The 27,417-nt window shown below is 52.5% G+C and overlaps 1 protein-coding gene across 3 annotated transcripts in view; it reads left to right on the plus strand.

The window, feature by feature from the left end:
* The first annotated feature begins 5,611 nt into the window (after positions 1–5,611).
* RIMBP2 (RIMS binding protein 2) overlaps positions 5,612–27,417 on the plus strand; it is a 225,363-nt gene continuing 203,557 nt past the window's right edge. For 2 of the 3 annotated variants that reach the window (XM_049101659.1, XM_049101656.1), the window contains exon 1: positions 5,612–5,889. The gene's annotated coding sequence lies outside the window, so the exon portion shown is untranslated. Of the gene's footprint in view, positions 5,890–8,501; positions 8,616–27,417 lie in introns of all 3 variants that reach the window. The other variant, XM_049101658.1, reaches the window with a different exon arrangement.

A 27,417-nucleotide genomic window follows, 5' to 3' on the forward strand; every position in this document is an offset into this window, starting at 1 on the left:
GCTCCCTGCATGGAGCCTGCTTCTCCCTCTGCCTATGTCTCTGCCTCTCTCTCTCTCTGTGACTATCATGAATAAATAAATAAAATCTTTAAAAAAAAAAAAAAAAAAAGAAAGTATTATGGAGGGACGCCTGGGTGGCTCAGTGGTTGAGTGTCTGCCTTTGGCTTGAGGCCTGATCCTGGATTCTTGGGATCGAGTCCCTCATTGGTCTTCTTGCATGGCGTCTGGTTCTCCCTCTGCCTGTGTCTCTGCCTCTCTCTCTCTCTGTGTCTCTCATAAATAAATAAAGAAAATCTTAAAAAAAAAAAGTATTATGGAAGTGTGTCAGATGCTGAATTAAAAAACATAATGCCCCTTTTGTGGATTTTGCTAGTCTGTGGGATTTATCAGCTTTTTAAAGTGTGAGTTTGTTGCGATTTACTTTTTCATTCTTTATAAGTCACCATATTTGTATCAGTTTTACTGGTGTTTTTTTTGTTTTGTTTTTGTTTTTATTTTTCTTAAACAGGACTCCCCATATGGAGCGAACTACAAGCCTCACAAAATCTGGACCTACACCCGGGTCTACAACTTGTGTTATGAATATTTTGTCCTGGTTTGTGACTTATCTTTTGATTTGTTTATGGGATTTTTTTCACTGTGCAGAAGTTTTAAATTTCCATGTAGTCAGATGCAATGGACATTCCCTTCTATCATCTCTGGTTTTCTTCTTTGCTTAGAAAGTCCTTCTTCATGATTTCTTCTAGAAGGTCTCATTTAGAGAGAGAGAGAGAGAGAGAGAGAGATTGATTGAGCACACAAGCAGGGGTGGGGAGGTGCAGAGGGAGAGGGGGAAGTGGACTCCCCCAGGCCCCTGGGATCATGACCTGAGCCAAAACCAAGAGTCTGACTCATATCTGACTGAGCTACCCAAGCACCCCTGTAAAAGTATTTTTAAAAATTATCCAGTTTTCTGAATATCACTTGTGGGATAATCAATCTTTTCTTATTGATTAGAAGTTACACTTTATCAAATATTAAGTTCTCCTACATAATTGGATGTATTTATCCAAGTGTGTTCTACTGATGTATCTGTTCATGCAGCAGGACCAAAAACATTTATTTATACACAGATTTTATATATATAAAATTATATATATATTATTTATTTATTTATTTTAAAGATTTAGAGAGAGAGAGAGAGAGAGAAGAGGGGCAGAAGGAGAGGGAGAAACAGACTCCGTGCTGAACAAGAAGCCTGACATGGATCAGGCTGGATCTCATGCCCCTAAGATCATGACCTGAACCAAAACCAAGAGTTGCTTAACCAACAAACCCCCCAGGGGCCCCTTTACTGATAATATATTTTAAGGTCTGAGAGGGCTAGTCTTCCTTTATTACTCTTTTTTATCCTAAAAAATGCCCAGGCTGTACTTCTGTGCTTGTTTTTTCATTATGAAGTTTAGAATCAGCTCCCAAAGATAAAAAAAAAATCCTGCTCATATATTTTTTAAAGATTTTATTTATTCATGAAAGACACAGAGAGAGAGAGAGACAGGCAGAGACACAGGCAGAGGGAGAAGCAGGCTCCACGCAGGGAGCCTGACGTGGGATTCGATCCTGGGACTCCAGAATCATGCCCTGGGCCAAAGGCAGGCGCTTAACCGCTGAGCCCCTCAGGGATCCCCTCTGCTCTTATGTTTATTGTAATTACGTTAAATTTTAAGGCTGATTAGGGCACCTGGGTAGCTCAGTGGGGTTGAGCATGTACCTTCGGCTCAGGTCATGATCCCGGGGTCCTGGGATTGAGTCCCACATCAGGTTTCCTTGCATGGAGCCTGCTTCTCCCTCTGCCTGTGTCTCTGCCTCTCTCTCTCTCTCTCTGTGTGTGTGACTATCATAAAAAAAAAAAAATCTTTAAAAAAATTAAGGCTGATTTAGGGAGCATTGATGAAATGTAAGTATCCCATCCAAGTCTAATGTATGCTTTTCTCCTTATGCAATTTTCTTCTTTTCTTTCTCTATTTATTCAAATATGTATTATACATTTCTGACTCAAATCATTTGTAGAGATGTTTTTCTTTTTGTTTGCTATTTTAATGGGATTTCCCACCTTTCCATTGTACTTCCCGACTGGCTGTTCTTATATAGGAAAGCTGTTGATTTTTACATGTTCATATATGCAATACTATATAAATTATTTTTGCTGGTAACAAGAATAGTATACTTTTCTATTCTACTACAGAATGTACACAGGGGGTGCCTGGGTGACTCAGTTGGTTGAGTGTCTGACTCTTGATTTTGGCTTGGGTCATGATCTCAGCGTCCTGGGATCCAGCCCCTTGTCAGGCTCCAGGCTTAGCCTAGCATCTGCTTAAGATTCTCTCTCCCCGCCAAAAAAAAAAAAAAAAAAAAAAAAAAAAAAGATTCTCCCTCCAACTGCCCACCCCCTCCTCTGCACATGCTCTTTCTAAATACAATATTTTTTTTTAAAAAATGAATATACATGGAATTCTGTTCTAGTCTATTCCATTCTATGCTATGCAATGCTGTGCTGTCCTACTCATTTGCAATGTTTCCTGGGTCACGTGGCTTTCCCTGTGGACCATAGTATCATCTCCAAGTACTGCCTGCCTCTACTGCTTTTGATGTTCCTTCTCCTCATGGACAGGGTGATGCATGCTTCTAGCACATGCTGAGCTCACACTGCACTCCAGCCTTCCAAATATAGCTGGCAAAGACCTCGGTGGACACACTGGGTCCTGACCTTGGAATTGGCCTCATGGAAAACTTGCTGTGCTTTATCTAAGCTCAGGGCCCACAGAGGTGCTGAAGCACGGTGCCTAGCGTCCACTGGACCTATTATTAGCTGGAGGATGGGAGTGGACTCTACTGCTTTAATGCTGAGCCCTCAGAACCAGGCAGCAACCAAATAAATGATTGACATTTGCTCCAATAGCTGTTCCAAGTGGAAACTGCCTGTTTGTGCTTTCTCTGAACGCACAGCTGGAGAGGCCTCAGTGGCAGTGATGCAGCTTCACATCTGGGGTGTCTCTGACATCTGGCAACACCCGTTGCAATCACGATCACATAAGTAAATGTGCATTATTTATAGCAGCCTCCAATAGCCTTATAGGCTCATCAGTAGTCAAGCCTTTGTGTGGTGCATTTTCCATCTGGGGCCAGTGGACTGCCTGCCTGTGACAGTCAGAGAAGGGGCTAGCTTCTCTGGTGTCATCCAGGGAGTTGGTCCCAAGGCCAGGGGCCCACCTCTAAGAACTGGATGTTTCCTTGCCTCCATGTTGGACATGTCCTCGGTCTTCACAGAGGCAGGGTGGTTGAGGGGCAGGGGGGTGAGGCTACCCCTCATAGCTCCCTAAGGGCATCCCTGCAAAACTCCCTGGTTTATTACATTTTCCAGCATCTCATGCACAAAATTTACCTGATATTTGTGAAATTGGAGCATGGTGCCAGAGATGGAATCCCGGCCTTTCCTTTCTGATTTGACAGTGTGACTCCCAGCAGGGATGGGTTTCCTCTTCTGGCCTCGGCTTGCCCAGCACACTAAAGAGGCTTACACGGACACCCCTATGTAAGCAGCATGCATGGACGGGAAGTCCTAGGAGAACAATCTGTGGTGTTAACAGAGCAGGCGTTGACAGTGATGGCCTGGCATGGGGAGGATTCAGTATCTCGAAAAGGAAGCACTTGTGATCTATGGGATTGCTTTAAACATTAGTTCCCCTGCTGAGAAATTGGGGTAGAAAGCCATTTCTGTGTAATCGTGTCATTTCGCAGAATGGTCCTTTCTAAGGAGGATAGCTTTATTTTCTCCTGTCAACTACTTTATTTGCTTCCCTGAAACAGCCCAGCCAAGTGGCTGCTCCATTGGAAGCAGGTATGATGCTGCCAAGCAGGGGTGGCGGGGAGGTTGGGGGAGTGGGACGCCGCAGATGTACCTCCTTGTGGCCAGAGGCAGGATTGGGGCCTTAGCTGGTGTGAGCCCCAGGTCATGTGCTTTTTTCATAATCTTCTTTTTCTTCTTTTTTTATTGAGATGAGGTTTGCATAACAAACAACCATTTTAAAGAATAATTCCGTGGCATTTAGTACGATTATGGAGTTGTGCAAACACCACCTCTATCTAGGTCCTATGTGATTTGTCCCCCAGAGAATAGGTACCCTGTATCCATCAGCTGTCATCCTCACTCCTGGCTCCTCCTATGCCTTGCCAACTACACTACCCATTTGTTTTCCATCTGGACATTTCCTATTGATGGAACCATATGATATGTGGCCCTTTGCATCTGCCTTCCTTCCCTTGGCATCATGTTTTCAAGGGTCATCCATGTGGTAGTAGGTGTCAGGGCTTCATTCCTTTTGATGGCTGAATAGCATTCCACTGTATGGATCCCATTCTGCAGATCTGTCCATCCATTGGTGGTCATTGGGCCATCGTGACTTAGGCTGTGGACAGAGGTGCATGAGGTAGTCTGAGCACTGCTCTTCGGCAGCTCATGCTGTGCCTCCCTCTCCCCATCACAGTAGTGGGGATCTGACAGCTTGCTGGCAGGAGGGAGACAGAAGTACGGGAGGTCCCATATCCACTCCTGATGTCAGCACAGAGCTCCTGGCTCAGTGGAGATGCTCAGAGCTTATAAGCACATTTCTGAGAGAAGCCTCCAGCTTGCAGGCGAATTTGGATGCCCCAGTATTTGGGAAGCAGAGGGGAGTCCTGGTGATGAACACTTTGCTCAGCTCACCTGCTGTGGTCACAGGGAAGTTGTCTGGGATGAGGTTTCTGTGTGGCCACATAGCTTTTAGATCACTGTGTTCATTTAAAACAAACAGAACCACTTGGGGGGAGGAACGTGTTGGATTTTATGGATGAGCCTGCTTTGTTATTTTGAAACCTGTGAATTGAGTCTGTTGATCTGAGGAGCATCAGGAAGTAGGTCCAAAGAAGCCTTTTGTTTGTGCACGGGGGCTGCGGGCAGCGTGTAAGGGCAGCGTTGCTGTGGGTTCCTGGATGGGCCATTGTCAGCAGCATCCCTCAGAGCCACAGGTTGGGTATGCGGGCCGACCCCCCCGCTTTCCTGTTGCTGTGATCAATGACTTAGCATCTCTAAGTAGCACATGGTGGACTTCTCCTGGGAAGGGAGTGTGCGTGTAGGGGGGTCCAGCGCACCCCCTGCCTTTCACTCTCTCTGTGTGCCCGCGTTGCTAGGGAGCTGGTTCATCTGTGCAGCAGCCCCAAGTTCTGGGAGGACGGGGACGCGGCATTTTGTTCCCGTTTTATGCTGGCAGCTCGGGGGTAAACACCCCATGGCTTGGGTGGTTCCACACGGTCACTTAATTTCGGGCGGCATTCGGGTTTCTTGGCTTGACGGGGCCACGCGGAACGGGGGCTGCCGCCCTGGGCCCTGGCTGCCCAGACCTGGGTCACCAGCACCGGAGATCTTTTGCCTCAGCTCCACGCAGGGAGCACCCCCAGCCGCCGGCCCTGCCTGGCTCTTCCCTCCTGGCACTTGCCCGCAGCAGCTCGGTGGAGAGGAAGCCGCGGGAGGGAGAGCCATCTTGGGGTGTGCGCGTGTGTGCGCGTGTGTGCGCGTGTGTGCGCGCTGGAACACGGGCATTTCATAGGCTCTGCAACTGCTGCATGGCGGCTGCTTCCCTCCCTGCCTCCGCGACTTGCCTGCCGAAGACCAAGGCTCGCCTCCAGCCGGACCCAAGCAGGGCGACGCCGGCGTCCCTCCCTCTGCCCCCTCCCTCTCTGCCTCTCCCCTCCTCCCGGCCTCCTCTGCCCGCCTCCCTCCCTCCCTCCCTCCCCGCTCCCCCGGTTTGTAATCCGACACAGTAGACTGCAGTTGTCTGCGCGTGAACCTCCGAGTCCGGCACGCTCGCTCCTAAGGTAGGCTGAGATTTATCTTTTCTCCTAAAAATAGCTTCGCGTTTCCTTTCGCCTTCCCGCACCGGGCCGCAGCGCCTGATGGCAGGCGGTCGCCAGAAACTCTTTGCCCCGACAAAGTTTATTTTCCAGTGGTTAGAGGACGCCCTTCAGCTGGGGTTCCAGGTAGCCCCGCCCGCCGGCGGCAAGACACCTGGCGCAGGGGAGCCGCGGGGAAAGGAGGGATGTTTCCAGACTATTCCGGGTTTGGCTGCTCCCTGCGCCTGGATCTGTTTCCGAGGGGCTGGGCTGGCCGCCTGGGCTCTCAGCAGGAGGTTCCCTCGCCCCTCCCACCCCCTCGCCCCTCCGGCCTCCTTGCTCCTCCCGCCCCCAGTGGTTTTTCCAGAAAAGCCCCTCTGGGCGAAGTTTGACATCACTGGGCCTTGCCTTTTCAGCTCTAGTGGAGGGGGTGTGTGAGCAGTGGTTTCGGAGCCGAGCCTCTGGGGGCTTTGGAAGGTCTTCAGGGGCTGGGGCTGGCGTGGGGAAGGGGGTGTGGGCCCAGAGAATGAGAGTTGGTTGTGTTGCTCACAGCTGGGCTCAGACGTGATATGCACCGAATGAGGAACGTGCAGGATAAGGATTTGTCAATTCATGTCCCGTAGACCGACTTGAATGATTTATTTGTCAAAACAGATGTTCCCAGCAGAATGTGCATGGCGTGTGTGTGTGCGCGTGTGCCTGTGCGCAAGTGTGCTGTGTGCACGCAGCAGGCTGCTGGCTGGGGTAGGCTCTCCCCGGAAAGTCTTATTTTCACCTGGAAATGCCGTGTTTACACAGGAGGAAGACCTGCCAGCGAGGAAGTTGGGTTTGTGTGAGCTGGGGAGGTTGGGGGCAGGGGTGCGGCTTGCTCTCCTGAGGCTCAGGCCTTTGTAGAAGCAGCTTTGCTCCTGTCCTCAGGGACCCCATGCTGGCTGCTGGCTGTCCCCACTGTGTGGGGCTGAGAGCTAGGTTGGTGGGGCCCTTGGGGAGGAGGGGCTTCTGGGGATTCCTGCAGGGACTGGCAATGGAGCTCCCTGGATCCCCTTACCCATGCAGGTTCTTAGGGCAATAGGGTGAGTGAGGAGGGAGGGCCTTGGGCAGACCTCCCATTCCTGCATCTGTTCCTTCCTGGGAGAGACCCTGTCTCATTCAGGGGTGGATGGTACAGATGGGAGAGGCCAAGTGAGAAGGGCCATGGCTCTGAGAATGGGAGGTTAGGCAGGAAGAGGAGGCAGCAGGGCCAGCCAGCCTCGGGGAGGTCTGCAGGGTGGCGGGGGGCACCCATGCAGTTTGGATGAGGTGCCCAGGGCAGGGAAGCACATCAGACTACCCCACTGGCAAGGTGAACAGTCTAGGGTCTTCAGGAAATAACCCTCCCAGATGCCCGGCCCCCTGCTTTCTCCCAGCCCTGCTGCACTTGCCTGGAACTGGCTTCCGGCTGGCCGGCTGCTGGTAACTGATACGTGGGGCTTCATATCCCAGTGTTGTGTGGGCGCCGCTGAGTTCAGGGCTTCCAGGCAGGACTGTTGCATGTGACCCGGTGTGGGCTATGGTGTGGGAGGCGGGCAGGAGGCCAGCCCCGTCTGCAGGGTGGGGTGATGGGCCTGCGCCCACGGCCGACCCGTGGCACCGTGCCCAGCAGGGAGCCGAACATTTCGAGGTGACTTCAGGGAAGTGGCTGGCAGCTGCTGTTTACCACAGCTCCTTCTGAGAAGGTGACGAAGCGGGTCAGGGGAAGGTCGGCATGAGCAGCATGCCTGGGGCAGGCGGGGCAGGTGTTCAGACTACGGGGGCGGCCTCCCCCCAGGCACCTGTGTCCAGTTCCCCGAGCACGGCTGCAGAGACAGGGACCCAGCCACATCCCAATGATGCTTGTGCGCGCGGACAGTTTCAAAAGCTTCCCCCGATGAGGCAACATGCAGGCTGTGCTGTGAAGTCCCAGCATTAAGGGAAGAGGCCCCTCAGCTGACCGTCTACACCGTGACTTTGTTTCCTTCACTTGCTCTGCAAGTGGCTGGCATGGGGGAGAGGACGGCATGTGCTTGCAGGACCCGGGAGGGGCGGGAGGGACGAACGGGAGGCTCTCCCCGAGCTCCCTGGGCTTTCCTGCCCCAGCCCCGCCCCTGCGTTTTTGGAAAGAAGGGGGAAATTTAATTAGAGCTCTGGTTCTGGACTTGGTGAGCATCCGTGTCGCCGGGTGAAAACCTGGAGTCTCTTGCTGAGCGGGCCTGGGGAATGTCCGGGCGTCGAGGCTGCGGTCCAGGGACCCGCCTTGAGAGCTGGGGTTTGAGCATGGCCGCAGGCACCCTAAGCCTCTCGGGAGGGATGAGGGGTGAGGGTTACGAGTGAGGTGTGACCCTAACACAGCGCCTGCCACCCATGTGGGTCTAGATGCCCAAGCGTTCAAACGTCCCCTGGGCCGCGGTGGCTTCTTTTCAGAGCCACAGTGAGCAAGGATCTTACCCCTGAGTTTCCCTGGGCCTTTCCCAGGTCTTTGTGGCTCTGGGGGCCCCATGAAGGGCTGCACTGGTCTGTCCTGGCTGAGGCCGGCTTCTAGAAAATTCTTTTCTTCATTTCTCTGCTTTCCTTGGAATCAGATGCCATGACCCCTGTTTCCCCATCTTCCGTCTGTAATTCCACCCATCTGGAAAGCTGCCTGGTCTTGTTCTGGCACTTGCTGCAGGTGTTGGGGAGAACCGTCAGTCCTGCAGGTACAGGGGACCCCGGGGGTGCGCATGGCGGGCTTGACCACGCTCCTTGGTCCCCAACATGCGGTCCTTACTCGTCCTTTCCTTAGTCCATCTGTCCTTCCTCTGGCCCACCCACACTCCTCCCCCCACTCCTTCCCTCTCTCTTGTCGCCTGGCTCTTTCTCCTCTTGTCTACCACCCATCCCACCTACTTGCCTTCTCCATCACAGACCCTCCCACATGTCTGTGGACTACATTGTGCTACTGTATTTGGAAATGCTCTGATGAACGTGACTTCCAGGTGCCCTGGCCCCAGCTCCATCTATGTTGCTGTGTGTATTTCTGGCTGGTGACTTCCAGGTGCCGCACGTGTCCCATAGTGTTCACGGGCCCCAGTAAGGGCACCACGCTGCCATCAAGTCCCTGTGTATGTATCCCCCTTGGTCCTGTGTGAGAACCATCCTGGGATGCGCCTCAGGAGTGGACGGCGGGGTGGAAAGGATGCATCTGCTTCATCGGGGTGTCTTCTTCCCGTCGTGCTGGCTGTGCAAAGGGGTCCTCTTCCTCACATCCTTGTCAACACTCTGTTGTCCAACGTTCTGCTGTGGGTGCAATGTTATCCAGCCCCTGGACAGCCATCCTCCTCCGGTGTCCCTGAAGATGGTTGAGAACCACTTCAAACTCACGGCTGTGTGGGAGACGGTGTGGGGATGGGTGAGTCTCCAGGTGAAGGGCTGGCATCTCCTCAGATGCATTTCTCAGGGGTTACGAGGCCTTCGCCTCATGGTCCAAGGGCTGCCTGGCCAGCCTCATAGCGACAAAGACTCAAATTAAGCCTTGCCTTTGGAGGACACATTTTCAGGCACCCAGAACCTCTGAGAAGAGTGAAGAATAGCCATTTCTCTGCAACTTTACACCTGTGCCCTGTAACCAGACCCCTTGCCTATGTGGGGCCATCTTTCCTTTAAAAAGGAAATCTATATTTATCTTTGAATAGGCATACTTGGGTGTGCTGGGTTAGAAGTATTCATGCATGGAATGGGTACCTGAAAATTGACCCGTCATTTCTACACTACCTTTCAAAATTTCCTTTTTTTTTTTTTTTAAAAAAAAATGTATTTATTTACTTGTGAGAGAGAATGAGAGAGAGCAGAGGGAGAGGGAGAAGCAGACTCCCTGCTGAACAGGGAGCCTGATGCAGGACTCGATCCCAGGACCCTGAGATCATGACCTGAGCTGAAGGCAGACGCTTAACCCATTGAGCCACCTGGGCTCCCTGCCTTTCGACATTTCTTAATATTTCACTGGACCAGGAACCTCATAAAAATGGAAGAAGTAGGGGCTCCCCTGGACTTTTAAGGGCCAGATCATCTATTCTTCTTGCTCACCCACAAGGGCAAGGGTTGCATCAGGACCCCCAAGGCCTTACAGTCTGTGCAGTCTGGAGTGGTGTGGCCTATGGAGAAATGGGCAGAACAGGGAAGTCCAAAAGTTCATCTGACATTGGCCTGTTTGCGGACAGTGTTGTCTTAACAAGCAGATGAGCATTTTGCACATAGTAGGTGGTCAGTAAATACTGTTTTGAAAGAACAAACGGAGGAAACCCAGTGGTCAGTATACTGTCCAGGCTGGCTCCCTGCCCACTGGTTCTGACTGCAGCCTGTGCTGTCTCCTCCTCGCCTGCAGCAAACATGTGTGGTCATCTGTCACTATGGCAGTCCTCCCGTTAGAATCAAGCTCCCAGAAGGCAGTGGTTGTAACTTATTTATCTCTGTGTGCCCAGTGACAAAGGCAGTGCGTTCACTTATTCAGTCAACAAACAAACATTTGAGTAACTATTAAATACTAAGCAGCATTTTAGGTGCAAGGCACAGAGCAGGGAACGAGGTAGATGAGGTCCCTGCTGTCAAGGAGATGAGAATTGCGTATGGGGGTGGGGGGAGGTGAGGGGACCACAAGTAGGTGAATAAATAACATAATGAAGAGATGACCAAACTGAAGTAGTAGAGCCAGGCAGACTATTCTCTTACAGAGTGTGTTGAGATATTGTGACTGGGTGATCCTGGAAGGCCTCAAGGAGGAGGTGACATTTAGGCTGAGCCATGAATGAGAAGGATCCAGCCGGACAGACACCAGGGCGAAAGTCCTGAATGTTTGAAAGGAGGTTGGCTTCCAGGCTCCTGTTCTCATTGAACCGTGTACTGACAGTGCTGATGGGCTGCCTGGGGGCAGGTGGGATGACAAAGGACTGGCACCCAACCTTCACCCGAGGATCTTCAGCGTCTGGAAAGCAGTGAGGAGGTGCACATTGTTAGCTTCATCTTCAGGGCATTGACCTTGGGGTTCCTTTGTCTGAGATGCAAAGGTCCCCTTCCCCCCACTACCCACCCCTGCCCCGCCCTACCCTGCCTCCTGCCCAGTGCCTCCACAAGGAAAACCTGATTATCTTCCTTTTGTACTTAAGGCCTTTTAAGTGGATCTTGTAGATGTTGCCTAATCTAGAGGATCTGGTGGTAGGACTTCGGTGAGATTCCCTCTGATTAGATGCTGCTGGTGCCCAAACCCAGCATGTTCTCTGTGATGACAATATTTAGAACTGATGGCTGCAGCTGGTTCAACAGAGTTGGTTTGCATTCATGGTGCTGTTAGTCATGGGGACTGTTGACTTCCCGCCTCCAAGAGGGAGAAACACCCCCCATCACGTGGCTACGTTGTTGCCTCCATAGAGGAAGAGGCAACAGATTTGTTTGCCAGAGACTGCCATCTCCCCCCAAGACCCTCACCTGGAGAGCTGTGTTGGGGACCCTTTCTGGGGCCCAGGGTCAGCTCGGGATGCCTGCCTAGCTGGCAGGTACCCACTGCGGGTGGGACCCAGGCCCCCAGCCCTGTGTCCGTGGCCCCTGCTCCCAACACAGTTCTGCGACTCAGCCGGCTCTGTTTTGTTCTGTTCCTGAATGTCAGCGTTGCCTCTGTGCCCCGGAAGGTAGCCTGTGTTCACTGTGGGCCAGCTAGGAAGTCCAAAACAAGCACGAATAACCAAACAATATGCTTATAGTCCTGTCACCCAGGGGCACCACTGTCATTATTGGCATTTTATTCCAGATTCTTCTCCGAGAGGATTTTTATGTCCTCACCTTGTTTGAATTGTGTTACAAATTTTACTTTGAACATGATCACATTGCTGTTTCCGAGGCTTGGGAAACTGCAAACACTTGCTGTAAAGGGGGCACTGCTCTGATGGAGGCTGTCCCTCAGTTGACTTATCCTTCATGACCATTTAGATAGGCTGCTTCATTTTTGCCCCAATTGTTTCAAATAATGCATGGCTACCATAGCCAGGGTCTGAGGCTGCATTTTACCACAGGGTTTCCCATGGCGCAGAGTGGCCTCAGCAGAGAATCTGGAGCTGGTGGCTGGGCAAAATTACGACGTGGTGACAGCCAGCTTAATTTCCCCTTGACCCCGCCCCTTCCTCCTGAATTCTCTGGACATTGAGTGCAGAGTGCACCCTCTCCCCCAGACACCCCAACTTGAGAATTGGGAGTCCGTTTGGATTTCTGCTTGCCCACCCCCAGCCATGCAAACCAAGCCTGCTTGAATGTGTTCACTGTCGGGCAAACAGCACACAGTAGGTGCTCAGCAGCCCCGGAGGGGCTGGGTGCACTTGTCACCCCCAGACTCTGGATAATCCCAAGCCCCCAACCCTGGGGTACGGTCCCTCTCTCCTCTCACATTCTGGGTCATTTCTCAGGCAAAAATTAACCTCAGAGAACTTTCGTAAACTGATCTTCAAGCAACAAGTGCAGCAGTACAGTTGGCTGGGCATTGCTGTATGCACCTGCGTTTTACACAACACCGAGGCTTGGAGACGTGGGCATTGCTGTTTGTTCAGACTGGTCTAACAGAGGAGATGATGGTGTAAAAGAGATATGGCTCCTCCTAGGTCACAGAGCTGGGGTTGAATGGGCGGGTTTCCAACCCGGTGGGCCTAGCTTGGAGGTCCACACGTACCCACGGGGAGCAGACGTGTGGCTGATGAGGAAGAGCATGCAGGCCAACTTGTCCAGAGGGCAGTAATGAGGATGGGGTAGCAATGAGGTGGAGACAAAGCAGGACCAAGTCTAAGGGTGAATAAGAGCCATCAGAAGTTACCAGGGGAGCGGTGTGGCCTGCCTGGGCTAAGCAGGGTCCTTCTGGCTTTTGTTGGGTAGAGGATGGGCTGTATGCAGAGTGGACCCCAGAGGGCAGGGGGGCCCAGATGTGAGACGGTGGGGTTTCAGCTCAGACTGAGGGGGTGGCAGTGGCCATCATGAGGAGAGTTGAGATTCAGGGCGGGAAGAGAAGGAGAAGGCACATGTCAGTGGGAACGAGGCTCGGGTACAGCTAGACTGACTCTGGGAAGAAGTACTCAGCTGAGGGGAGGGGGAACAGGGGGAGGCAGGAGAGATAGGTGCAATTATATAGGGCTCTATTTGCAGCAGCTGTTCTAGGATCTTTTACAAAATACTGATGCCTAAGGACAAGGTGTGGTCTCTCCGTCTGTTGAAATAGTGTTCAGATACAGAGAGGAAGAAGCAATTGAGGCCAATGAGTTTTTTTTTTTTAAATTTTATTTATTTTATTTTTTTTTTGAGAGAGAGAGAGAGAGAGAGAGAGAGAGAGAGAAAGCATGCAAGAGCAGGGGTGAGGGGCAGAGGGAGAGACAGACTTCCCACTGAGCGAGGAGCCTGATTCGGAACTTGATCCCAGGACCCTGAGGTCATGACCTGAGCTGAAGGCAGATACTTCACCAACTGAGCCACCCAGGTGCCTGTGCATGATTTTGTTTTTGTGAAATGTCTAGCGACAGAAAGTGGATTAGTGGTGGTCTGAGCTGGGAGAGTTGGGGGGACGTGGGCATGTAGCTAAAGGGTACAGGTTTTCCTCTGAGGCGATGGAAACCTTCTGAGGGTGACTGTGGTGATGGCGGTGTGTACCTGGAATATGCTAAAAACGTCGAACTGTACACTTCCAATGGGTGAATTCACTGGTATGTGAATTCCATCTCGATAAATTCATTTAAAGAACATGGATCCCACAGCCATCCCCAAGCACCTGCTCTAAGATGCTTGAGTGGGCCCTGAGCTCAGGAACTTTTATTCAGTTCCCAGGGATTGTGATGTGTGCAGTTCCACCTGCAGAAGGCTTGTTGCTTCTTCCCTCCCACATGGTAGGGGTGGACATCCGTGGTCTCTGTCACTTCCTCCAGGTGGTCCCTATTTGTGTGTGTGTGTGAATCCTTCAGGCATAGACACCTCCTGCCCACGCTGGGATCCCCTGGAGGGCGAGCACCTGACAGGTGTGTGGAAGGCAGGGCAGGGTTGGGAGAAGTGAGCAAAGCCAGGGCACCGGCGGGGGCCGCAGGTGACAGGCGCCGGGTCTTTGGCTGCTCTGTTGCCTACAAATCAGCTGTTCCAGCTCCCTGCTTTTTCTCAAGTGGAAAAGCTCATCTTGTCACATGAGTACAAATTCAGTTACTTGGTGTTTTTCATTTCAGGATTTCACAGTTAATTTCTATTCCATGTGGGGAGGAGGAGGGTGGAGTGTGCAGTGGGGCACAGGTGTTGGGGGTCAGCTTGGCCTTCAGGAGCAAAGTGGAGCATAAGCAAGCTGATCCAGAGTGTTCCCTCTGCCTTCCTGGGAGCAGGAGGCTTCTGTTAACACATCAGTATACGGTCTTGCCACCCTGGGGATTTTTTGAATAATTCCATTGTGGATTATTAATAATCTGTCATTGATCAATGAGTAGTTTGTTTGGAGTCTATTAAGAACAGTGGTACTAATGATGACGCTAACGTTTACAGAAGCCCCTCTCCGTCATTCTTAATGTGTCATGGTGGTCAACTCCTCTAATTTCAGGATGATGCTACAAGGCAGGTGCTGTCCTTCTCCGTGTCTTGCAGATAGAGATTGAGACCCAGGGAATTGAAGCCTGTGCCCAAGCTCATGCACCTGACAGTGGCACAGCCAAGATGAGCTGTGGTGTTTTGGGCAGAGCCCACTCCCCTAACCGCTGGGCCGCCCACCACCAAGGATGTCCACATACTCCCTTCTCTCCCTGCAGCATCTGCAAGAGGAATCAGCTTCATGAGCGAGCATCTCTAAATGGCTTTCAGAAGGTGGCATTGGCCAGGTTGGGGGGCAGAGTCTAGAGCCAGACTGGTGATTCTGATCTTGGCTGTGTGGCCAGGGGTGTGTTTCTTAACCAATTTGTGCCTCTGTTTTCTTGTCTATAAAATGGGTCTCCTTCTCTCTTTTATAGACAAGAAAACAGAGGCACAAAGAGGTAACTGATTGATAACTGTTGTTATCTATGAGCTGACTCAGGAAGAGCGCTCGGCAGAGTGGTCTTTCCACTATGCTCAGTCTGATGGGGAGGCAGCAGATGGGCATCATGACAGTGAGGAGAATGAAATGATGAAATGATGTGCAACATTCAGAACAGGGCGTGGCCTATCGTGGGGATTCAATACATGGTAGCTATCATTACTGTTGTTTTCCTTTTTTTTTTTAAAAAGATTTTATTTATTCATGAGAGACACACAGAGAGAAACAGAGACACAGGCAGAGGGAGAAGAAGCAAGCGGGCTCCTCGCAGGTAGCCCGATGTAGGACTCGATCCCCAGACCCGGGATCATGCCCTGAGCACAAGGCAGACGCTCAACTGCTGAGCCACCCAGGCGTCCCTGCTGTTGTTTTTAGACTCCAAACAGACTAGCCGGTGAGATGATGATGGAATTAGGAGGTACTATCAACAGTCCAAAATATGACAGGATCCCATTCTCACACGTGCTTCGCTCTGTTTGCCCTGTGCCCGGGGTGTGTGTGTGTGGGGTAATCTTCTATACACTCTCCTCCTGCTTGCAGACTCCCAGGGCCCTAATCCAGACCATATGAGAAGGTCCCTGCATGTTTGAACAGCCACGTTGCGTCCGTGTGACAGGTAATCTGTAGAGGAGCCTGGTGGCGTTGTGGCTGGCTCACACGTGGCTTCCGTATTACATGCCCACCTTTACGTTGACCTGAGCAGCGGCTCCTTTACAGGTCCCCAGACTCCCTGCCCTAGCTTGGGTCAAAATCAGGCTTTAGATTCTGGAGTCACCCGTTTTGACCCGTCTCAGCAGCCCTGAGTGCAGCTGCCAATTGCACAGACCATTTGAGGTTTGTTTTCTCTTTGTCTCCTGGGCAGGGCAGCCCAGATTTTTCATAGATGCTTCTGCGTTTATTTATTTTTCCTATGTTAGCGGCAGCACTGCCTACAATGTATGGGGAGAGCACCAGCCACTGTGGGCGGGGTGTGGGGGTGACCTGTGCTGGTTGATAAGCTCCCGGGAGACTGGCTTAGGCCTCCCTTTGTGTCAGCCACACGCCACGGGTCCCCAGCAGACCCACTGGGAAGACAGGACCTTTCTGCAGGCTGTGGGGGCCTGAGGCTCTGCAGCTCTTCCTTCCGTCCTACACAGCTGGCTAGAGAGCTCTAGGCGTTCCAGAAGAACAGTGAGGGGAGGGGCGGTGGGCAGGTGCTAAGGGCACAAGCATGGGGGACGTGCCGCAAATGTCTGTGTTGATTTTCATCAGTGAGGAGCAGTTGGAACAGTGATTTATGGGGGAGCCAACCAGTTGACGTGTGGGCCCAGCAGATGGGGTCAGGGTCCGCGGGGTGCCTGCCCTACGGCCCCCCCACTCCCAGGATATCTCTGTGGCTCTCAGTGATGGGAACGCCAGTGGGCGCACATATCCCCTTTGTCCCCAGAAATACGGACACTGTGGAAAGGGGGGTTCAGCTGTCCTAGGTGCCCAGGATCTGGTCTTTGTTTAGAATTAACAGTGTGGGCTCTGGGTGGGTTGCTTCACACTTCTGAAGTGGGGACATTGAGGTCACATAGCGTTTCCCAGACTTGGAGGAGGCGGCCTCTCCCATTTGGACCGTTCCTAGTCCAAATGCACCTGGGGGGTGCAAGCCATGTGTGGTGCCACCTTGTTCTGATCCTCGCTCAGATCCTGAGCTGGGTGGATGCACACCCTCCCTTTTCTTGGGTAATGGCAGTGTCAAGGTACCTTTCTGCCCTTGTTGTCTGGCCAAGGTGATTACAGACCATGTTTTTCCTCAATGGGCTCATTTTCCTTTTATTTTCATTTTTATTCTTTTTTAAGATTTTATTTATTTGACAGAGAGAGTGAGAGAAAATGAGCATGGGCATGGGAGGGGCAGAGGAGAGAAGCAGACTCTCTGCTGAGCAGGGAGCCCAACATGGAGCCTCGATCCCAGGACCCTGAGACCATGACCTGAGCTGAAGGCAGATGCTTCACCAACCAAAGCCACCCAGGCTCCCTCATTTTCCTTTTAAAAGATATTTCTGTAGGCTAAAAATAAATAAAGTTTATAAGATGACCATAAATGGGATCTTTTTATCATCTTAGGTGAAGGGAACCTAAAAATGAACAGAGTGAAGGCCAGAGCATCTAACGGTTTCCAGCCTCCCTCCTTCCCGCTTGCACCTGCTGGCTCTGGCTCTGGTCTGTCCTGGGGCCCCCGCCTCTTCTGATGAGAAGGGAGGCTGGCGAGTGAGCGCTGGGAAGGTGTGAGGACCACTGCTTGCCTGAACTTCCTCCTGGAGGAACTCTCAGAGGAGAATGGAAATGAAAATCATCTTCTCAGTCTCTGAATTAATGCTCTTCCACCCAGCCCTGAATATTGATAACAGCCAGCCGTCATGAGGACAGCGGCACTGTGCCGGCAGACAGTGGCCCTCGCTCTCATCTCACTTCGCAGGGATGAGCCCAAGCCCACTGCATCTTCAAAGCAGTCCTGTAGGGTGGGGGCAGGGGGATGAGGCCCCGAAGAGCCTCCCCATCCTAATCCCTGGCACTGGGACTATTCCTTTATATGAGAAGACAGTGGGTGTCCCCTGTGCAGCAGTGGGTGTGGTTGAGTTACATGTCTTGAGAATGGGGGGTGCATTATCCCGAACAGTCTGGGGACTACTGCCACATGTGTGTGAGACAGAGGCACATGGAGCTTTGAGACACAGATGTGAAACCACATCACAGTGATGAGGCTGCAGCGGAAGGATCGGAAGCTTTGGTTGCAGACTGCTGGCCTGTAGACCTAGGAGAGAAAACATTTTGGTGGTTTTCAGCCTGAGGTGCTATTGTGAGTCCCAGCCCCAGGAAGCTCACATAGTTGGTGTTTCCCTGATCTCTACCGGGCAGATGGAAGATGGAGATTGGGGGCAGGGAGCAGCCGAGTTCTCAGCCCCAGGGCCTGCAGCCAGGAGGGGGCCATGCTGGGGTTTGAAGCAGGTGGTTGAGCCTGAGCTTGGGAATCTTCGCCTAACCCTGGGCTGCACCCTCAGGCCCGTCTGGTGGGCACCTCCCTGCCCCTCCACCCCAGGAAACTGAGCCAGGGAGCCAAGGGTGGAGGCAGGTAGGGGGTTTCCTGAGCCTTACTCAGGGAATTCTTTTTGAAGGAACGTCAGAAAATGGAAAGCACCACATGGAAGATTTCTTCTGGGTTTAAAAACTGCTATTTGTGGGTGCATTTGTTTGTTTTTTTTTTTCAAGCAGGAGCCTGGGACTCAGGCTTCCTGAAAGCCCATGGGAAGGAGGCTGGTGTGATCAGGAGCCTGGAGGAGCCGATCCTCCTCACCTCCCGGGACTTTTGGGTCCCCTCTGGTACTCCTGCTGTTGGGGGGGGGGTGTCCAGGTGGCCACATGCTGTGTCCCCTCATGTGCAGAATGCAGGAGCTCCAGCTGGGACATTTTGGGTGCTGAAGGGGAGATACTGCCGGGAACTTGGGGCTGGTGACCTCCCCAGAGTGTGGCAGAGGGACATCTTCCTCATCCAGAGGGTGGGAGGCAGAGAGGGGCCCAGGCCTCTGCACAGTGTGAGGAGTCACAGTGGGATTTGAGCTGATTTCCCTCCTGCTTCCAGATCTCTCTCCCTACCCTGCCCATGCAGGCCCTAGGCTGCCAGTCATGGGGTGGTGGTTTATTTTTCTTTCTCCTCCCCTGGGAATCCACTTAAAAACACACATTGAAGTGGCTGAGCCTTTTTCAGGATGCAAGCGAGCACAGCGAGCCCTGAGCAGGCGGCAGACGGCAGCTTGTTTGTGGACACCGGGGTGGGAGGGGAGCAGGTCACGTGGAGGCTAATGCTCCTCAGATCCCGATTACTCGGGGATCTGACCCAGCCCCACGCAGGGTCAGAGGGACCAAGGGGTGGGGAGTGGCTCCGGGAAAAGATACCACGTTGCAAAGGGAACATCTCCTTCTGTCATTTAAAAATGCCTTTCCTGCCTGAATGCTAAAGGCAATCTTCGAGCTCCAATATTAGTGTAATCTTCTCGTTAGTGAATTAAGGATTCTTGAGTGGCCTGAGTAAATAAGTAAATAAGTGACCCGAACACGTATGGGGCAGTGGGAAGCACCTGTGTGGTTACTCTGGTCATTGCAGAAGGCAGAGGAAGGGGGCAGGTGTGACAGTTGAGCGTTGTGCTCCTGGCTGGTGGCACCAAGTCAGATACTCTCTTAGGCTCCCAGGCAGACGATGCAGCCTGTGCCCACCGTGGTGACCCAGTGACCTGCAAGCATTACAGAAGATCCTATTAGAGTAGACTTTTCCAGGCATCAGAAATGCAGCAGCTTTTTACTGACACAAGTGCATTATGGGAAACCCAGTCTCATGGTCCTGGCCCAGGGCAAAGCGGAGGCAGGTGACTGTGATGCTCTCCACCCAGAAGGAGCCCAGTTCTGCCCTAAGCTCTTCGAATTCTTCATTTTATTGAATTTTCACAAAGAATTGCATGAATGGAGGAATTTGAGGTGCCAAGAAATTAAGTAATTTGTGCAAGTTTATAACTGGGTAGGGGTGGGGTCCCAAGTTCTAGACCAGACCATCTGATTCCAGAGCCTTCCCTGTTAGCCAGTGGTCCTTTCTGGAGGAGATTAGCTGAAGAGAAATCCTGTGTGTTCCAGTAGAAAGAGAGAAATACACCCATTCTCTCTCTCTGTCTCTGTGACCCGCACTCCCACCCCACTCCTACTCATTTTTTGCTCTGACTCCTTGATCCTAGACCTGTTTATTTCATTATTGGTTGTGCTGGTGGCAATTTTGGAATTTACCCAAGAGCATTGCAAGGAGCTCCACACACTATAGATTCTGTCTTGCTGTGCACGATCATGTAGATACTCGACCATCCTATCCTCTGCTTATGAAGAGTAGTGGTTTTGGGGTTGGGATCATGAATCTTCCTTGTACTGGGTTATTGGCTGGAATCAGCTGGAACTGAGCAGTGTTGTCTCTGAGCCTCATGTAGGATGCATTATTTTTTGTGGTGGACTTTTGCCTTCAATACCACATCTTAGAGCTTCCAACCCCCCTCAAGTGTGAGGGTTGAAGGTGCATCTGGTGGGGTCGAGGGATGTGCAAGGCCCCTGGCTGGGGAAGGAGATATGGCAAGACAGGGGACATGTGACAGCTCTGTCCTCTGTCTTTTATTCTAAAGCCAGTTAGTTGTAACCTGTCTTGCCCACTGAGCTCGGATCCATTATTGAAAGATGTGCTATTATTTGGACCAAAGATCTTGAAAAAAACAAATGGATTCTGCAGCTGCCCAGGTAGAGCTGCTCTGGGTCCTATTGGTTTAAGGGACTGGACTTGGCTGCCAAATGCTGTAATGCAGAACCTCACTGCCTTCTCTCCCCTTGGTGCTGTGGCACTGAGGGTCCTTGCTTTCAAAGAGCAGTACCTATATGATAAGCAGCCATCAGGTTTTGTGGTTGGTTTTCCTAGGTGACCCTCCCTCTTCTAGCTTGCCATTCTACCAGGAATGCCTGCACTACGTGTGCACATGTGCATACATGTGCCTGTGCTATGTGCACATATGTGTGCAGTGCACGCATGTGCCTGTGCTATGTGCATGCATATGTGCACACACGTGTGCATATCTGTGTGCATGGATTTATGTGTGCTGGTGCTATGTCTGTGTATGCATATGTGTGCACATGTGTGCATGTATGTGTGCACATATGTGCATACCTGTGCTATGTGGGTGTGTGCACATGTGTGTGTATGCATATGCATGTATGTCTGTGCATGCATGTGCATATTCTTACATGTGCACATGCACACTCTGACTTACCAATTGTCTATCTTAAAGAGAAAGTTCTGGGAAATGCATGAAAAAGAACTGTGATTCTTGTGTGACTTCATCTGTAAGCTGCCCTCTTGACGGGGGATTAAAAGGCATTATTATGTGAGTCCCTCAGGACCTGAGCTTCTGTGATTGCTGATTGTTTCAAGATTAAAGCTGCAAGAAGGGATCCCTGGGTGGCGCAGCGGTTTAGCGCCTGCCTTTGGCCCGGGGCGCGATCCTGGAGACCCGGGATCGAATCCCATGTCGGGCTCCCGGTGCATGGAGCCTGCTTCTCCCTCTGCCTGTGTCTCTGCCTCTCTCTCTCACTCTCTCTGTGTGACTATCATAAATAAATAAAAATTTAAAAAAATAAAATAAAAAAAAGCTGCAAGAAAAGGCAGAAATTGAATTTTGAGATAACTTTGCAGTTTTCTTCACATTTTATTCATTCATTCCTTCTATCACTCATTCAATCAAATGGTGAAGTGACCACCACATACCACAGTATGAAGTCCTATCACATGGAGCTTCTGGGTAGGAAGGGGAGGCAGGGAAGTGTGTTCTGGGAAGTGCCATGATAAAAATGTCGGGGTGAGATGGGCACCTGGGTAATGTGGGCAGTTCAGCATCTGACTCTTGGTTTTGGCTCAGATCATGATCTCAGAGTCCTGGGATCGACTTTGGATCAGGGCTCTGGGCTCAGTGGGGAATCTGTTTGGGATTCTCTCTCTCTCTCACCCTGCTCCTTCCCCTGCTCTTTCTCTCTCTCTCTCTCTCTCAAATAAATCAATCTTAAAAAAAATATTAGAGTGACCTTGACGGTCACGGGAGATGGGTTCTGGGTTCATTTATGCCTCAGGCACCTGTCCACGGAGTGACTTTCCCTCTCAGCATCCTTGTCTGTAAAATGGGGGTGAGAATGGCCCATCATTTATTCCCTGTTACCCTATGACCCCCATTCCCTTCCATCCTCGTCCATTCTTTTTGTTTTATTTGAACATGGGCTTGGAGACCTAAATGAATCCCATTAGCCATGCTGTGACGTTTGGACAACTCTTTGCTGGAATCCCACATGTGGCTGCACTGGGGGTGAGATGGGAAATGGCTGGGTGGGCCTCATGCAACAGGAGGGGCAGCCACACAACTGGGGACTGGGGGGAAGCCAGAGAACGCTCACCTGGAAGGAGACCGCCAGGGTCTTGGTGAGATGTATTTCTGGGCGTTGGGGCCGGGTGCCTTTACCAATTTTTAATTAGAGTTTAATAAATAAAAATGAGATCAAAGGACTCATCAAATCATTCTCCATTTTTTGTTGTTCAGCACCAGGCAGTTGAGAGGCTTGGTTACAAACAGGCAGTGGGCGAGGAAAGCAGGCGGTAGGGGCTGAGATTCAGGGCGCTGTGAGGAGGGGGCCGGAGGCCCTTCCAATAGTATCCACCTTCTCACCTGCCCCACGGAGGCGGTCAGTTTGAGGCTTCCAGCTGCAGATGCTATGGGTCTCCTCTCTCCAAGCATGTAGGGTGGAACTCCAGGGGCAGGAAGAAGCCCAGCCTCGTGGCCTCCACGGCTGTCTTCTCGCTGGTGGGTCTGAGTAGAGACACAGCAGGGTTCCTTCTTTCCACACCTTTACCAATGGTGCATTCCCATTTTCACGTGGTGGCATCCAGTTCTGACTGCCTAGGCCCCTGCGAGCCCCACTGATCACATCTTCCAGAGAGTTATGAGCTTCCAGGGCTCCAGGAAACCTTCACAGGCTTTCCATGATGTTCCAGACATGGCTGTGACCACCTGCAGGTACAGAGAATAAGGCACCAATCACCCCATTGGGGAGCCTTTATTTTCCAGCTACTTTTTACCTAAAAATAATTCCCTGCTACGCCTGATCTGGGTGTGTGGGCACACTGCAGGGTTGCTGACTTACTTATCTCCCTTGAGAGCTGGGGGGCCCAGATGGGAGCAGGGCCAACTGGCAGATCCCCTCTCCTGGCCCCACAGGAAGAGTGGGTGGGAGGAGGGATGGGTGGAAGGGTTCCAATGCTGCCCCTACTGTGAGGGCTTCAGCCCCATTCCCCGGACCGCTTGGACCCCTCGGCAGTCTCCCTGGAAAGCCCGCTCTGGGCCCCATGTTTGTGGATGGGAGAGGTCACAGGTTCCTTTTGGTTCCTTGTGGAATTACCACAGGAAAACAAGGCTTTGGAGGAATCCTCAGCCTTGGCCCTGGAGGCACGGTGGGTCTCTCTCCCGACACCAAGTCCAGCCTGTCGAGAGGGGCCAGCAGCCCGGGTACAAAGCTGACCTCTGAGAAGGGAGACATCTGTTGCACCTGGGCCCTTCCCTCTAACAGGCACATGCCCTATAGGTCTCTTCCCTTTCACCAAAGCCACATGTGACTCAGAACATCCTACGTGGGGAGACAGACCTCCCTGTGGCCAGGGGTTCTCCCCGCACCGCAGACAAGCACTGGGAGTCCCAGCCGGGGTGTCTGGCTTGTGTGCCTGACGTGTGAGCCGGATCCTGCACTCAGCCCTCAAGGTTTTCTTGGCATTTGAGTCCAGTTGGTGGTGGAACCATCAGTGCCAGTGTGGGATACCGTACTGGTCCAGTTATCTCACTCAGGGTGGCAGCCTGGACATTAAGGACGGAGAACACTTCCCAGACCAGAGTATGCAGTAAGGGGAAAGGGTGCTGGAGAGAGATTGGGGTGGAGAGGACGTCAGGCTTGGCTCCTCAGGGGTCACCTAGGCATCACCCAGACAAAGAGTCTGCCCATCTTTGGTCTCCTTCCTGCATTCTGAAATGGACCCCCCGCCCCTGGGGGCAGAATGGCCACAGGCCCTGGAGCCATGGTCTCAGGATCCTGGTTGGCATAGTCCAAGTCCCAACAAGACCCCACACCCTCTCCCTGGAACTGGATTTGTATGACATGGCACTCGTAGTGGCGTTGCACACCCTCACTGAGAGCCTTGGGGCCGAGTGGCCACCAGGGAAGTCTGGTCTGGTCTAATGGGATCTACTCTGGCATAGGAGGCTGGTCAGGGAGAGTCAGGCCCCAAAGGATTGCACACGTGGTCGCTGATGGTGGAGGTGAGGGGCTGCGTGTAAAGACGGGAAGGCTACCTTGGGTTGCTCAGTGACCCCTGCCCACAGCCAGCCAGGAAAAAAGGCCCTGATCATGCCATCCTCAAGAGCTGAATTCTGCTAACGGCCTGGACAGGACAGGAAGCGGATTCTCCCGCATGGCCTCTGGGATGCAGGGATGCGGCTGGAGGGATTCGGTTGCCGAATCAAGAGCAGAGGATCCTAGGGCTAATTGGACTCTAGGTCACAGTCCACTGCTGAGTCATGAACTCGACTTCACGGTCATAACCAGCAGGCTCCGTCAAGTGAAAGAGGGGGTGTGTCAGCGAGCCCTGCACACGCTCTAGTTCACAACACTGTCGTCTGGGTTCTGCAGGCCTGCAAACTGAGTGGGCTGAGATGCAACTCAGCTCAAGCAGTTGAGGCTGTCCCTCTGAGCAGCTGGAGTTGGAGTTTGGGTAAAGGCTGCTGTGTGCAGGCAGCAGAGCGGTTCTGCTTGTCTAAGGGCCCTGAGGGAGGCCTTTGCCTCCACTAGGGGGTCTCCTTCAGAATATGAGGTGCTCAGTGCCCCTGCCTTTGTGGGTCACCTGCCTCTGGTCCTGTTTCCTGGGCAGCAGGAAAGGCCTTCACAGCCTCCTGTTACAATGTCCAACTCAGAGTCCCCAAGGGATGGTCTATAGGGAGGGGAGCCCATGGCCACTATCAGGGAAATGTGCATTTGTGCATTCATGGGGTCGGTTCTAAGCACTGCCTACCGCCAGGCCCTGTACAGGATCCACAGTGAACCAGACAAATGCGCTCTCAGTGCAAGGAGCACATGGACAGGAAACACAGAGTGGATCATTCCAGACAGTGACAGGTGCTGTGAACACAGGGATGGCAAGGTGGGGCATTGGTGGAGGGACCACTGGGGTGCAGTGGGGCCCCTTCTCAGGAGGTCTGGGGAATGGCATCTGAATACTGGGAGGGAGTGGCTGTGAGAGTCCCTGAGTGTTCTAGAATGTTCCGTCTGCCCCTGCTATGTGGAGTGGGTAGTGTGTTGGAAAGAGGGCCAGGAGGCTGGAAGGGAGGCGGGAAGCTGTAGTGGAGAGAGGCATGTAGAATGAGGGCAGGTGGAGGACAACCTTTTCCATTGCCATGGTGCAGGGAGAAGGCTGCAATGTGATCTGGAAGGACCTGTTGCGGGGAGGACTTGCCAGGTGGGGAGTAGGGGCCTGTTGGGGGAGACCTGGCGGGAGGAATGTCACGGTCCAGATTGGAAGCTGGAACAGTGTCTGGAACAGCAGCAAAACCTGGTGGAAATGAGATGAGTTTGTTCCAATGTCTAACTCCTGCCACGTGTCCATCCTTCCCTCTGCAAGAATGTCAGACAGCAGATGGAGCCAGCGGCTGTGGTTTTGGGGATCTTTGGGCTCATTCTGTTGGGTCTCACTCTGAGTTTTGAGCTTCGCACTTTCCTTTGGGTGCTATTTTAATTCATCTACAGATGCATGTTGGGGGCCCAGTTGCTGGACATCAGTCCCTGAGCCCCTCAGACGTGGTGATTACTGGGTGTCCATGGGAGTCTCGAATCCATGAATCACAGCTGGACAGTTTATACACCCTCCTAGCGAAGATGCACTGCCATGTGCATAGGTGAATGTGGGCAGAGAACGGCCAGACGTCCTAAGCTCTGTGTGACGAGACTCAGATTTCAGATGTTTCCCTCTGCACCACCTGAGCTGAATCATGTTTCCTGAGCATCCCTTCCTTACTGGTGACTCGTTAGTCCCACCGTCCACTTGCCTGGGAGCTTTAGTAAGAGAAACAGACATCAAGTAAAATGAATACCGTAGACCTATGTGAAACAAAGACATGACAATCAGCTTTTCCACATATTCCACCCCCTTACTTTTCCCAGGTTACAAATACTTTGTAGCAGGCCTGCACATTATTTACCAGTGCTGGTCCCTCGAGCCCCTCTCTTGGGCAGGGTCCCACCATCCCCCATGGCAACCCCTCCTCTGCATGTCTCCACCCCGCCCCTTACTCCTGGAGTCCGTGCTGCCATCTGGTCCCCAGCCCCTTGAGTGGCGTCCAGCCAGCTGGCAGGTGCTGCTCCGGCTTGTGGGTGGTGTTGGAAGCCGCGGCCCAGCTCCCACAGTGCCACGTTGCCCCCACTGCTGTGCAAGCCTGCCGGCTAAATGCCTGGCCGCGGGTGCCTGTGGGCCTGTGCCCAGCGTGGCTGTGCCAAGGATCTGCTTCATCATCAAATCCTCATCTTGGCAGACTGAGCCCCTCTCTTGGCACGGTCATCACATAATCTCAGCAGTGATTTAAATGTATAATTGTCGGCAGCCCCGCTTGCCACCCATTGTGTCCGGCAGAGCAGCGTGGCTCCCACATCCCACTTCTTTGTTTGCATTTCCTTCCCTCGTGGGATGAAGATGATGGTGGCTGCTAGGGTTCTGCAGGCGAAGTTCTGCGTCCTGGGTGACCTTGGGAGGGGGTTAGGGTGTGTGCCATCCACTCAGCAGATGAGGACCATGAGAGGCAGAGACATTTCCTAACAACTGTCTTGATCCTGGGTGACACAATGAATTTGTGTGAGTGTCAAATAGGAACCAAATCTGGGCTTTGGAGGAGGGCATTCATGGGACAGGACCCTGGCCAGGTGTCACAGCCAGGGTCGCGGTGGTGGGGAGAGTGCCGAGCTGGTATACAGGTGTCCCAGAGGTTAGGCAGAGTGGCTTTTTCTTTTCTAAGGATGGGGACAGGAAGCTGGAAGGAGCCTCATGTGGGGACGTGGGATCAAGGGTCAGATAACAAACCAGAGAATGTTTTATCGAGAGTCCAGCCTGTCTCCAGGAGGGACTGTCTGCTGGCTGGCCAGGGGGAGCAAGCAGGCCCACCGTGCAGCTCGGTGGCATTTCGCTGATTCATCAGCAGGCCTGGCAGCTCCATTAGTGTCGGTGAGGCCCGGGTAATCTGTGGTTTGTTGGTACCTCTCCCAAATGGGAGTTTCAGGGGCAGGATTGTGAGGGTCCCACCTAGGGAGTCCTGAATGAGGGGTGGAAGAGCAGGGATGGGCGGGCTGTGGGTGCAGAAGCTATGCCCAGTGAGCATGGGGACATCCTTATCAGGGCAGGGCGTCAGGGGCAGAGTGGACAGCAGGGTGCTGGGGGCAGGGAGCCTCTGACATGGCAGAGATGGGGACAGGCCAGCCGAGAGTGAGGTCAGCCCAGCCTCTGCCCCTGGAGGCCTGCCTGTCTGACGGAGGCTCCTGCTTGCACACAGGCAGCCATGGGCTGAGAACAGGCCGGGGGGGTGGGAGGGGGGTGGCGATCTTCCTCCCACCACTGCTCACGGCCTCCTGGGTGGGGTTTCTGGGGCTTGGGCCCCGACAATGGCTCTGCCCCTCCCGGTTTGTGTCTTCAGACCAATGTTCTATTCTGTTTTCTATTCTGTTGGAATTTTGCTCCGTATCTGTGACATCTAGAAAGTGCGTGTAAGAATGATTGAGTGGGAAATGTGGGAAAAGCCTACTCTGTGCCCGTCAGGGGATGAACAGGTAAACAAAATGTGGTCCAG

This window comes from Canis lupus, chromosome 26, assembly GCF_003254725.2.
Source record: "Canis lupus dingo isolate Sandy chromosome 26, ASM325472v2, whole genome shotgun sequence".
Lineage (NCBI taxonomy): Eukaryota > Metazoa > Chordata > Mammalia > Carnivora > Canidae > Canis > Canis lupus.